Raw genomic sequence first — 14,432 nt, 5'->3', positions numbered from 1 at the left:
GCTTTATATCATTTTCTATTCCGTTTGCTTATCTCTCTTCAGCAAAATAGCATTGCTATTAAGGATGACATTATAATGGAAAATTTTATTAGCCCTTAAAACTCTCTTTTTCTTTTTACGGGGATATAAACAATGCGGTTGTGATCATGCGACAGTCTCATTTGTCTCCGCATTCTAATCAAGGGCACCCTCTGGTGAGTCAGGCTGGCTCCGGGGCAGCACCACGTCAGGGCTCAGGGCCCTTAGAGGCCCAAGAGTGTGACCTGAGAGAGCAAGTCTGGGAAACGACAGAAGCTGCCTGCAGGAAGGAACAGGAGCAGCTGCCATTCACTGAGAGCAGACAGCAGTGGTGGGGCCAGTTTTTGATTACTTAATGTCACTCATAAAATATGTGACTGTTCTCTGCCATTCAATAAAGGGAAGGATTTTCTCCACAGGATTTAAAATGTTACTTATTTACTTAATTGTTTAAATGTATGGAATGTATTGTTTTCTCATATACAAAAATTTCTCATATTCAAAGTAAGAATAAAATTGTTCATCATCTTGGGTTTTTTGGGGGTATATGTAAGATGAAGTCAGGAGAGAATTAAGTTTATGAAAGTCCATGTCTTCCTATTTGTTTATAAAATGTACCATTAAAGTTGTCTGAAAATCAAAACTACCCTTTACCTTAAAGTTATATAAATTCTCAAAAAACAGGAAAAATGTATCAAGAATACCTTTCAGTCTAATATGTAAAAATATCTTGAATTGCATTTACTGACAACAGAAATTTAGTGTTTTGAGTTGTTTCCTTTAAAATTAATGTTGTTGAAAACTATAAATATATAGATTAAAAACATACCTTCTAGAAAAATCCAACAATTGAGTATTCATAGATTAAATTTCTATCAATTTATAAATGAAGATACTACTACATGATCTCTCTCTCTCTTGCAAATATTTTCTATTTTCTTTGCCTCTTTTCACCAACTTTAGAAAGCTAGGCCTTGTAAGATGGCAAGTTGATTATTTCTGGAATAGGTAAGACAAAACTAAAATCAAGTGTTTTCTGATTTATTAATGGCATAAAATACATTACAGATACGTGTTATAGTTTATAACAAGTTTTCATACATATTTTCTATTAAATCCGTTAAGGGTAGGAAATTACAAAATGTAAGACTCAGGATGGAGGAGCCTTGAGAGATTCTGTTTTCGTTGTTCTGTCTGTAGTTCCTAAAATCATTCCTGGAACACAGTAGTTGTTCAATGAACATTTCGCTAATGGAAAAACTAGCATTACCCTCATTTTATTTAATTTTAATTTAATTTAACTTAATTTTTGAGACAGGGTCTCACTCTGTCACTGAGGCTGAAGTACAGTGGTGTGATCTTGGCTCACTGTGGCCTCGACCTCCCAGGCTCAAGTGATCCTCCCAGTTCAGCCTACTGAGTAGCTGGGTCTACAGGTGCACACCACTGTGCCTGGCTATTTTTTAAAATTTTGTAGAGATAGAGTTTTGCCATGTTGCCCAGGCTGGTCTCAAACTCCTGAGCACAAGCCATCCACCAGCCTCAGCCTCCCAAAGTGTTGAGATTACAAGGCGTGAACCACTGCACACGGCCCATCCTCATTTTAGAATAAATGAATATTTGCTCAAGGACATGTACAGGAGTGGCAGAGCCTGGATTCAAGCTCAGAGCTTCTAATTCCAAATATAGCGTACCTGGCCAATTAAGAGAGTTTGACTTGCAAAGTACAAGAGGTGGTGTAGAACAAAAGCACATATAAGAAACAACTAGGATCATTGGAGGAAAGGCTTAAGAACATTGCATCTTAGTTCATCATTTTGTGAGGACAGTGGAGAAGGTTGATGGTGATAGAAACAGGGAAACTGACCGTAGGGAGGAGGAGGTGTGGGAAACGGAGAACTTAAGACAGGGAGAGTCAGGATTCAGCTCGAAGGAGTGTGCCTTTGAGATGGACTCAGTAAACTGGAGGAAGGGTCCTGATTCATCTCTTTCCTTTACCCCCTCCCTGAATGATTCCTCTACAGAAAGAGCTTAGACACCCAGGTCTAATTTCAGCCACAAATGAAGCCTAAACAAACAAATCAAACAACAAACAAACAAAAACCCCCTATATAGCTACAAAATATTTATTTATGAGGCTGCTACATCAATAACACTAATTATACTGTAATTGCCAAGAACTGAAATTAATGTGATTTTGTAGAAATCCACAATCAATCTCAGGCCTAATTTCTGTGAATGAATGCACTCTGAACACAATTCCAGTTTAGAGAGCATATTTCATTCTTAGAGTACTTGGCAAAATGACATTGGGGAGGAGAACTGTAAGATGTAATAGTATACTTCAATCCTCAACTATAAAGGCAATAAAGTCAGTCCATTCAATGCTGCCTGATTATAAGGCAGCTCCTTAATGGTTGCACAGTGAAACTGGTTCTGTGAATTATCAGACCTTACCTCTAGCCATGAGAAAATTCTCAGGATAGCAGACTGAAAAGTTCAGTGATCTCAGCATCATAATAATATTTCTCCAGTCATACATGGAGTACAGTAAAATTGAATTATTTTCTGTTTAGATAACGGGTGTAAATGAGAGACAAAGGACTTTTCTGCTACTCTGCTTCAGCGTATGGAAACTAAATGTATTTTGCAGGAAGCCTAATGTGAATGTTTTGTTCTCTATCTTGGTGGTTAATTTTGAGCAATACTGTGATCTCGAGAAAGGTTTTTAAAATCCATCTCACTCTCATTGTGTGAATGCTTCTTATCTAGAGTGTTATTCTGATATTATGGAACTAGGATAAGGCTAGACCTCTTGTTTGTATTTCAGAGACTAAACAAGAGCTGCTGGAAATAAGGGACCATATTCTAAACATTCAATTTTAGCATGGAAAATACTGTTTACACAGTCCACAGTAATGGCAGCTGTTTCAGCTATTTAAATAGTATAATTACACATTTCATTCTGGAGTATAACAGTAACAGTTAGTTTACTAGTAAATCTCAAATTGAATGTACCCGTTCCTATATAAATATGTACAGGTAACCTATCAATAGTTACTGCCAATTATATCTGAACTATAATTTGGTCTTTATTGGAGCTGCACTGCTTGAAAAGAACATTTTTTTTTTTTTTTGAGAATGTTGAACCTTCTTTTACCACCCCCCCACAAATGATGAAAAAAAAAATACAGTTGTCAGCATAATGCCTTGACATTCATGATGCCAACCTGTCTTTACTGGTGTCAGATGTGAAAATAAATAGATATTAAACTGTCAGTCAATGAAATTGCAAAGTCAAGAACAGCTCTAGCTGTGATCCTGTGTGTTCTATTTGATGGACACAGGTGTTTAAGTGTTATGAATTCAACAGGGCCAGGGAACAAGAGAAACATTTTCCAGCAGTTTTCTATTTGCTAAAACATCTGAGATGAACTTTCCTTCATCTCAGGACTTCAGTAGAATCTCAGAGGCTTGAGAAAGTGCCAAGAATTCCCCTACTGTTTTTAGTGCTAAAATGTGAAAAAGCCTCAATTCCTGAAGGCACATTCTGCTATCGCCTGTGCATGCAAGGTCTCCAAAGCCAAATCAAGGGCAGCTTGGTTGGCTTTGAATACACATTTGTGACAGACACCAGATACCCATCTAGTTTATTTATTATTCATAAGACACTTAAAGCTAATCATCTGTCACTAACAAACATTATCACTATTAAATATTAACTATCATCTTACAGCATGCTGAGACCAACTCTTCCTTGTATTTGATGAGTATTGAAGCAAAGAACATCACATTCACATATAACTGTTTACCCTTTGTTGTTACTATTATTAGCTATATCACGGTGGTGGCCCATGTGAGAGATCTCGTCTGCTTGAAGATATAGATTTCTCTGTTCTCAGTAAGTATCTTTAGATTTCCTGCCCAAAAAGTGTCACTAAATTGTCCTGTAAGAAATGCTGCTTAATAATGACATCATAAATACAGTTCTATATTTGAATGTTGACTAGAGATGTGAAAAAAAGACTTGGACCCTTGTTGCTGTAGGATTCCTATGCAGCATCACTCGTCAGTTCACAGAATAGTGTTCTCAAAAATTCAATACATGTACTAGATGATTTTGGTGCAATTCAGCTAGCTTACATGTCTACACTGATCAGATTAAAATGTTGCTGAAGGCTGATAAAACACCATTTATGCACCTGTGATCATTAATTAAAATTATATGTAGAAAATCCTAGGTGAAAGTTTCTCTGAGAATTATCTTGCATTTATAATTCTGTTTTGGTGACTGCTCCCCTAAGGACCTGAACCAACACAGTAGAAAATGCAGTTTAGAAAGATTATTTCAGTGGCTAATTGGAAAATGGAATTTGACAGAAACAAACCTTACCAGATCAGATAAAGTGCTTTATTCTGATTCATCTCTTCAAATCGGTATTGATGTTCCAGCATTCCCAAACTTGGGAATGTATCACATGTGCAGTGACTTGTAACTGAAAGCAAGCTGAGTGCTGATGTGATGTTGGGCATGAGCACCAAAAGAAATTGGAGATGCAAAGAACCTTAAGGTGAACTTTATTCTCCTATTTATGGGAATAAGAACCTGCCATACACTTCCTTGCACATGGAGGGTTCGCATTATCATCTCATCACCTTTTTATTGACAATGGTAGAGAACAGTGCCTGTTTCACCTCCTCATCTCCTTGTCTGTGGTAGATTGCAAAAGTGTCACAATTCTTTATTCCTGCATCCTCCCGCAATATGCTGGCCATTCCTCCCATTAAGAAGTAAAGTCCATCTCAATAAAATAGCAAGTAAAGTCAATTTTCCTTCTGCTTGAATCTGGTTGCCCTTGAGATTGGTTTTGACCAACAGAGAGGAGTAGTAGTGACAGCGTACCAGCCGCACACCTATATCTCAAGAATCCTTTCATGCTTTGTTCACATTCTTGGATACCTGCAGAGCTGCCATCTGAGCAAGCCTGGACTAGCCTGCTGGATGATCTGAGACACATGGTCCAGTCACCACTGTCACTCCAGCCGACAGCCAGAAAAATACCAGAAGCTGACTGATAGCTGGGTAAAAATAGCATGTGTAAGTCCAGCTGAGTTCTGAAAAATCACCCAGCTGCCTGGCCTAGATTACTACCCCACAGATTTTGATTTTGAGTAATCAAAATTGTTGTTGTGTTAAAGCACAGCAGTACTTCATTTTGGTTGCCCTTAGATATTGGAGTTTCTTAGAAATCTGGACTCTATTATTTTCTCTACTTCTATATGCTGTTCTTGAGTGGTTTCCACCCCTTGGGTGTTCCCATTCTGTATATATACTGATGTCACCTAAATGTGTACATTAGCCCTATCAGATATAAGGAACAGCACAATCAGGATGTCTAACAAGCACCCGAAACTTAAAATACATTTTAGTTTTAAGTCACTATTCAACTGTTCTCCAAGTGTTTTGCAATTTTGATAGTCATAAATTTCCATTCGAGGAACTTCAGAGTCATCCCTGTTGCTTCTTTAGATCGTCCTTTCCACATCCAAAGTGCCATCCTTCCTTAACTTATGACCACAAACCATCAGCTCAGATCATTGCAAAAACCCACCGGTCTCTTTGTTACCAGTGTTTTCCCTGACCTAATAGAGTTATATTCCTGAAGAGAAATACTATCATGCCATTCCCATAATTTTGCATTTTATTTTTAAATTTTTATTAGAGTTGGGTTCTCACTATGTTGCCCAGGCTGGTCTTACACTCCTGGGCTCAAGCGATCCTCTTACTTCAGTCTCCCACAGTGTTGGGATTGCCAGCATGAGCTGCCATGCCCGGCCCTATTCCCCTGCTTAAGGGGAATATAAAGTCTAAACACTTTATATGCATTTTAAAATCAGAAAAGTCTGCTTTAACATCTTAGCTTCCTAAATTAATCAGTCTCATACCCTGGGAAACTTTGTAGCCCCTATGAACCTCAGTTTCTCCGTATCTATAATGTACTGTTTCTCCATATCTATAATGCACTGTCAAGTCACTCTTGGCTGTTGAAAGACATGCTTTATGTTTTTATCAAAGGGACCGTTGGCACATAGTAGCTGTTTAACACATTTCACCTTAAATTTCACAGTCTGGCTCTATGTTACTTCTCCAATACCATTCCTTGCTAATGCCTCCCATCAATATTTTTTCCTTCACTCCTGCCCTTGAAATATAGGTATAACTTGGACATACCATGGGTTCAGTTCTAGACAACCATAATAAAGCAAATATTGCAATAAAGCAAATCACACACAATTTTTTTGGTTTCTCAGTGCATATAACTGTTATGCTTACATTATACCAGTCTATTAAGTGGGCAATAGCATTATGTCTAAAAAAGAGTATATGCTTTAATTTAAAGATACTTTATTGCTAAGAAATGCTAATGATCCTCTGAGGCTATCACTGTCACTCCAGCCAACAGTCAGAAAAATACCAGAAGCTGACTGACAGCTGGGTAAAAATAGCATGTGTAAGTCCAACTGAGTCCTGAAAAATCACTCAGCTTTAGACTCATAATCTTTTTGTTGGCAGAGGGTCTTGCATCGATGTTGATGGCAGCTGACTGGCCAAGGTGGAGGTGGCTGAAGGGTAGAGTGGCTGTTGCACCTTCTGAAAATAAGACATCTATGAAGTTTGCTGTATCAGTTGAGTTTCTTTTATTAAAGGTTTCACTGTAGCATGCAATGTTGTTTTATAGCATTTTGCCCACAGTGAACGTCTTTCAAAATTTTAGTCAGTTTTCTCAAACTCTGCTGCTTCTTTATCATCTATGTTTATGTAATAGTCTAAATCCTTTCTTGTCATTTCAACAATGTTTACAGTGCCTTTACCCAGGAGTAGATTCCATCTCAGAAAACCACATTTTTTTGCTCATCCATAAGAAGCAACTCCTCATCTGTTCAAGTTTTATTATGAGGTTACAGCAATCCATGCTCAGGCTTCACTCCTCATTCTAGTTCACTTGCTATTTTCACCAGTTACTTCCTCCACTAAAATCTTGAACCTATCAAAATCATCAGTGAGTTTTGGAATCAACTTCTTCCAAATTCTTGTTAATGCTAATATTTTGACTCACTTACATGGATCACAAATGTTCTTAATGGCATCTAGAATGGTGAATTCTTTTCAGAAGGTTTTCAGTTTACTTCGCCCAGATTCATCAAAGGATTCATTATGTATAGCAGCTATAGCCTATATGTATTTCTAAGTGTATTTCTTAAATACAAGACCTGAAAGTCAAAATTACTGCTTGATTTATGGGCTACAGAGTGGATGTTGTGTTAGCAGGCATGAAAACAACATTAATCTCCTTGTACATCTCCATTAGGGATCTTGGGTGATCAGGTGAATTGTCAATGAACAACAGTAATATTTTGAAAGGAATCTTTTTTTTCTGAGCAATAAGTCTCAACAGTGGGCTTAAAGTATTTAGTAATTCATGCTCTAAACAGATGTACTGTTATCCAGGCTTTGTTGTTCCGTTTACAAAGCACAGGCAGAGTAGATTTAGCATAATTCTAAAGGGCCCTAAAATTTTCAGAATGTTATAGGATCAAATAAATAAAGTCATTAGCCCCTAATGAAAGAGTCAGCCTGTCCTTTGAAGCTTTGAAACCAGCAACTGACTTCTCTTCTATCACTATGCAAGTCCTAGATGACATCTTCTTCCAGTGAAAGATTGTCTAATCTATTTTGAAAATAGATGGCTTAGTGTAGCCACTTTCACTGATTTCTTAGTTAGATCTTCTAGATAACTTGATATATATATATACTTTTTTATTTTCTTTTTTTGAGAGGGAGTCTTGCTCTTGTTGCCCAGGCTGGAGTGCAATGGCACGATATCAGCTCACTGCACCCTCCGCCTCCTGGATTCAAGCAATTCTCCAGCCTCAGTCTCCTGAGTAGCTGGGATTACAGGCACCTATACCATACCCGGCAAATTTTTTGTATTTTTAGTAGAGACGGGGTTTCACCATGTTGGCCAGGCTGGTCTCAAACTCCTGACCTCAGGTGATCCACCAGCTTCGGCCTCCCAAAGTGCTAAAGTACAGGTGTGAGCCACTGTGCCTGGCCAACTTGCTGTAGCTTCCACATCAGCACTTACTGCTTTACCTTCCACTTTTATGTTATGGAGATGCCTTTTTCTCTTAAACTTCATGAACCAAACTTGCTAGCTGCCAACTTTTCTTCTGCAGTTTTCTCTCATCTCTCTCAGACTTTGTAGAGTTGACAAGTTATGGCCTTCCTCTGGATTAGGCTTCAGTTTAAGGGAATGACTCTTGTGGCCGGTTAGATCTTCTATCCAGACTACTACCCCTTTCTCCATATCAGCAATAAGTCTGTTTTGCTTTCTTATCATTTATATGTTCACTGGAGTAGAGCTTTTAATTTCTTTCAATAACTTTTCTTTGTTTTCACAGCTTGGTTAACTATTTGGCACAAGAGGTCTAGCTTTTGACCTATCTCAGCTTTCAACATGCCTTCCTCACTAAGCTAACTCATTTCTAGCTTTTGATTTAAAGTGAGAGACATGAGACACTTCCTTTCACTTGAACACTTGGAGGCCATTTTATTTATTAACTGATCCAATATCAATATTTTTGTATCTTGGGGAACAGAGAGGCCCAAGGAGATGAAGAGAGACGGGGGAGTGGCTGGTTGGTGGAGCAGTCAGAACACACATTTATTAAGTTTGCTCTCTCATATGGGCAAGGTTTGTGGTGGCCCAAAACAATTACAACAGTACCATCGAAGATCACTGATCACAGATCATCATAACGGATATAACAATAATGAAAAAGTTTGAAGTATTGCCAGAAATGCCAAAATGTGACATCGACACAAAGTGAGCACGTGCTGTTGGAAAAAATGGCTTGGGTAGACTTGCTGGAGACAGGATTGCCAAAAACTGGTAATTGCGAAAAATGCAATTACCTGCAAAGCACAATAAAGCAAGGCAAAAATAAAATGAGGTATGCCTGTATCAAATATATGAACCATGCTTGTTTTAGCATCGGTTCCTAATTAGTCTGCCTTATATCTTTATTAACTTCAAGATACTTTTCACATCTTTAATATGAGTATATGTCCTACAGTTATTAGTCTTTCTTAGTTTAATTGGTAGCTTTGTTTTGTTTGTATGTTTATTTTTTGTATCATTTAAATATGGTAAATTTGACTAAATTAAATGTAGTATTTGCTTCCTGATTCCTTGTCTTTGCATATGCTTTAATTTTTCCTAAAATAACCTCTTTTCCTTAACTTCTAGGTAAAGTTTACGCTTTTCTGACTTGCTCAGGCATTTTCTTCTACTCTTTCCTGTGATTCAATAGCTCACTTTTTACAACTCTCTATTTTCTTGGAGTTAGCCAACTTTACAGGTAGAGGAAACACAGCCTACACAAGACACTCATTTCTGACACAAACTGCAAGTTCTAGAGGGTCCAATTTCAATGATTCTCCAGAAGAACTTGCAGAGCTCACTGAAAGCTGTAATGTAACCATTGGTAAGTATGGTTTATTGCAGGAAAAAGATTCAGATTAAAATTAGCCAAAGAAAGAAGGGCATAGGGTGAGTCCAGCAACATAGTAAATCTATAGGTTCTGGTGATGTCTCCTCATGGAGTCAGGGCATGTTGCTTTCCTGGCATTGATATGTGACAATATGCATGGAGTATTGCCTGCTCAAGAAGTTCCTCTGAGCTATGACATCCGGAGTTTTCAACGGAGTCCCATAATGTAAGCATGATTGATTGATTAATTTCTTTTACAGTGGATCTCAGTCTCCAGGTCTACTGATACTCCTTTGACCCAAAGCTCCTGCCCTAAATCACATTGCTGTTCTTCTGGCAAAGTTAACCCTCACTCCAAATACTATCTGGTATGGCCACTCCCTACCCAAAATCATATTGTCACACAATCCCATATGACCTCAGGCAAAGATGCTTTTCTCAGGCATGACATTGCAAGGGCTTACAGACTACTTCCCATAAGCCAAGGACAAAAGACAGATTTCTTTTAAGACAAGGTTAAATTTTTTACTATACATATTACATATTTACTGTAAATAATTATTATTTATTTGTATGTCTTTTCTCTGTATATAATATGATGCTAGAAGATTAAGAGCACCTTAAAATCTTCTGTTTTAAAGACAGATAAAGCTTTATTCAAAACCTAGATCCATTGCTTACCTGTAGTGTGGCCTTGGACACTTTATAAAAGCTTGGTTATCTTATCTAAAAAAATAGGTTAAATTATACCATGTTATAGGAATATTCTAAGGTTTGAATTAGATAATATACATGGAATATATATCACAATGTCTAGCCATGGTAATCACTTAATAGGCAGTGGCAAATTATATGATTATTATCACTTTTCCCTTCATATCCACATGGATTATAATCAACACTCTAATCCTTTTATTGGGAAAAGGGAAGCAAAAATAACAGAGGAAAAAATAAGCTTATGTAGCTCAGGGACAGAATCAAGCTTCATTAAATATCATAGTTCAATCATCTAATTTATATTCAATCCATGAGCTACTAACTATATTTTAGATTGTTATTTCTTAAATAATATACCTATGCTTATCAAAATATTAACACCACTGTAAGAGGAAAATTATAGCTAAAAGGCATCTTCTCTTACCAATAATTTGAAGAAGAGAAAAGAAAAAAGGTTTCTTCATCACTAGAGAAAATTTTTCTTTAAAATTGAATCAAGAACATTTGTAAAAGTAAGCTGAAATATTAGGGTTTGTGGTTGAGTATGAAAACAGAATGCTAGATTTCAGATGATTTTATAAGAAATCTTCTCCATCTTCCCCCAAAACGAGAAACTTTCCAAGCATTGACATCAAGGGCACATCCAACTCTGCTTGATTACCCACAAAGTAGGCAAGAAAAAAATGAAGCTTTGTCTCAAGATGGGCATGCTTTAAAATATTACCTTAACAATTTATGCTGGCTTTTCACTTCCAGGAAAATTTTAAACAAGATAAAATAAACTTATTTCTTACTACAAAAGCCCACAAATGCATGATAAAATGTTACAATCATCCCTGTAAAGGCTAACTTTTTCAGAAAGCTGGGAAAATCTCTGGGACAAGAAATGAAGAAAAATGAGCACCAGAGCTGAAGGCAAATGAGCTGCTACAGAAGCCACACTAAAAGAATTTTTCTATTGAGTAATCTACAAATTCTTGGATTAGCATCTGGATGGAAATAGGAGACCAGATTCTGGACCCATTCAATGTGGAGAGTGGGAATTTAGACCCTCTCTAAAACTTAGGACTTGGAAGGTGCTTAATGAAAAAATATGAGGAAATGGAGGGAAGGGGAAGAAAATCTGCTGCCAGCACAGGAATCTGTAAAGAAACTTGAAACTTGCCCATTTTGGCCTGGGACCTAGGTAGAAAGAATGCCTACTCAGAGATTTTTACCTGAACATCTACCTTCTTTATGGTCTGGAATTTAAGTTTAGGCTATGTCTGGGAGTCTAGAAATCTTCAAACTTAAAAAAAAATACAAAATTATTTTCGGACTGGTGACACTTCTGTAGTAGCATCTGTAATACACACATTCAAGTCATTTCAACCACGCAACACTGGACTCCTACAGATAAAGTCCAGCTGAATATAACCTCACAATTCAACATTATAAACATATAAGAAGATAATCCATTATGAGAAGAGTCAGCAGGCGTAACAGACATTAGTATCAAACTCATATGGATTTCAGATTTAGAACTAAGGAATTTTAATTTCAATATGCTTAAAATTTATTGAAATGTAAAAGAAGGACTTATAAACATCCAATAAGAAAGTATTAAAAAGGAAAAGAAAACAATCATTAAAAAGATCCAATAGAACCACTACAAAAGAAAAATATAGTCAATAAAACTAGAAATTTGATGGGAGAGTTAATGAGCATATTGCACACTGCTGAATAACAGCAGAAAAATGGAAAATAGATCTGGTGAAAGTGCCCTCTGCCACATAAGGTAACATTTACAGAGATTAGGGATGTGGATCCTTTTAGGAGCCACTACTCAGCCTATCACAAGAGGTAGTAGCTAAGACTGTTTCAGACTTAGTAAACATATGATGAACAAGTCCTGAGTATAGTTAAATAAATACATTTATAAGTGAATAAATAAATTGACATGTAGCTATAGGTACATCATAGTAAAACTGCAACATATTAAATAAAAAGCAAAAATAATAGTTAGGAGATGTTAGAATAATAACTTTCATGGTACAAGAGAGAAGTAACTGTCAATACAAATTTTACACAGATAAGTTTTCACCTAAGAATTGGTGTAGCATAAAATATTTCTGAACAAAGATTGTTAGGTTTAATCTCACTCATAGATCCTCACAGAAAGAGATCCAAAATGAAAAAAAGTTCAGGAAGAAACTAACAAAAGAAAGGGTAAGATGCAAGAAACAGAATGAAAAAACTCTAGAAGGAAAGAAGTGAGACACACACTCAGAAAATAATAGCAGGTAAATAAACTGGGAAATCATAAGCACATGTAAATAATTCCTGATAGTGTAAAACTAGTAAGTTAAGCACAGCTATTCATTGTGGAAATAAAGTGCAAGCAACAATACATGTCAAACTGAAGGGTTTCAAGTTAATGCCTTAAGACCTTTGTACTGATTGAGAATAGATAAGGATTATAATACAATTTAGAAAAATTGCTCATCAAGATACAATAAAATTTGAAGGATAGCCACAAAATGAATAGAAATAAAATGAGCAGTAAGTCAGTAGAGGATGGAGGGAGAAGCAAAAGCATAAATCTGTAGAGCTAGAATTCAAGAAAAAAAAAAACAATCTCTGTCCCCTAAAAAAAATATGATATATAGGAAGCAAAATATAGTATAATAGAAATATGTCTAACCAGGTCAGTAAACAAATAAATGTGAATAAACTACATTTAACAGTTAAAAATGAGAGATTTTTGAGATTGGTTTAAAAATATTTTCTTGTTATTTGCATAAGGCATGCATAAAACATATAAGCATAAACAGTTGAAGTAAAAAGATGGCAAAAATACAACAGGCAAATTCCAATGAAAAAAAACTATGGCCGCTCTACTAATATCAAATAGAGTTGAAACCATTTTTTGGGATAAAAATGTCACAAGATGAGAGAAAAAACAAAATTATTTGCCAAGCAAATAGAGAAATTCTGAACATTTTAGTGCATAATAAGATAGCCTTGAAATATATCAAGAAACTGATATAATTATAAGGAGGAATTGATGATTAGTCTACAATCTTAATGGCTGAGTTTAACAAAACTTTCCCAATAATTGGTTGATTACACAGAAAATATGTAACTATATGGAATATCTGACTAGTCTAGTTATCAAGTATATTTTAACAGATTTGTATGCAATCCTGGGCATTATTCTCAAGCATGAACATAACATCATGAAAATTGACAGAATACACTTTAAAGCAAACCAAACTGATAGCAAAAACAATATAATACAGACTATGTTTTCTAACTAAAACACAATTGAATCACTACATCATCATGAACTCGATAATAAAAAGATAACGAAAACCATTGCATCATCATTTAAAACAGTAAAAATTAACACTAAAACAATTTCAAGAAAATTCAAACACAAATGTTTAAGTAATCCATGAGTCCAAAAATAATAATAATACATTTTCACCCTTTTTAAAATTGATTGAAAATAAAAAGATTACATATCAATACTTGTGGGATACCATTGAAGTAATTAAGAGAGTGATTTTTGTCTTTTAATGTTTGTTAGAAAAGAAAAAGAGTGACTTAAAATCAATTAGCATACCAATTTAAAAAATAGAAAAGGAAGCTAAATCACAGAAGTATAATAAAGGAAATAATAAAAGCTGGGCACAGTGGCATGTGCTTGTAGTCCCAGCTGCACAGGAGGCTGAGGAAGGAGGACCACTTGAGCCCAGGAGTTCAAGCGATTAACTTAAATTGGTGTGCCAAGGAAGATAAGAATGGTTTAATACTAGACAATTTCTCACAATGAAAGATTTAAAAAGAAACAGCGAAATCAAGATACAGAAAGTACAACATATACTAATGATAAAAGTATAACAATTATCAAAGTAGAAATAGAAGTATAATTTCTAATTTAACTAAGTGGTTTTAACTAAAACTATACCAAACATACATAATGGTGAAATATTGAAATATCAGCAGCTTTTTATTTTAAAGTCAGGATCAAGACAGGAGTCTTACTACCATCACTTCGAAACCTGGAGGATTAGAGTGTCTGAAAGGGCCTAACAGAAAGAAATAGGAAAAAGAAATAAAATATACATGGGTGGAAAAAGAAGAAATCAAAATTTTAT

The sequence above is a fragment of the Colobus angolensis genome, unplaced genomic scaffold (assembly GCF_000951035.1).
Source record: "Colobus angolensis palliatus isolate OR3802 unplaced genomic scaffold, Cang.pa_1.0 Scaffold186, whole genome shotgun sequence".
NCBI lineage: Eukaryota > Metazoa > Chordata > Mammalia > Primates > Cercopithecidae > Colobus > Colobus angolensis.
This window is presented reverse-complemented; position numbering follows the sequence as displayed.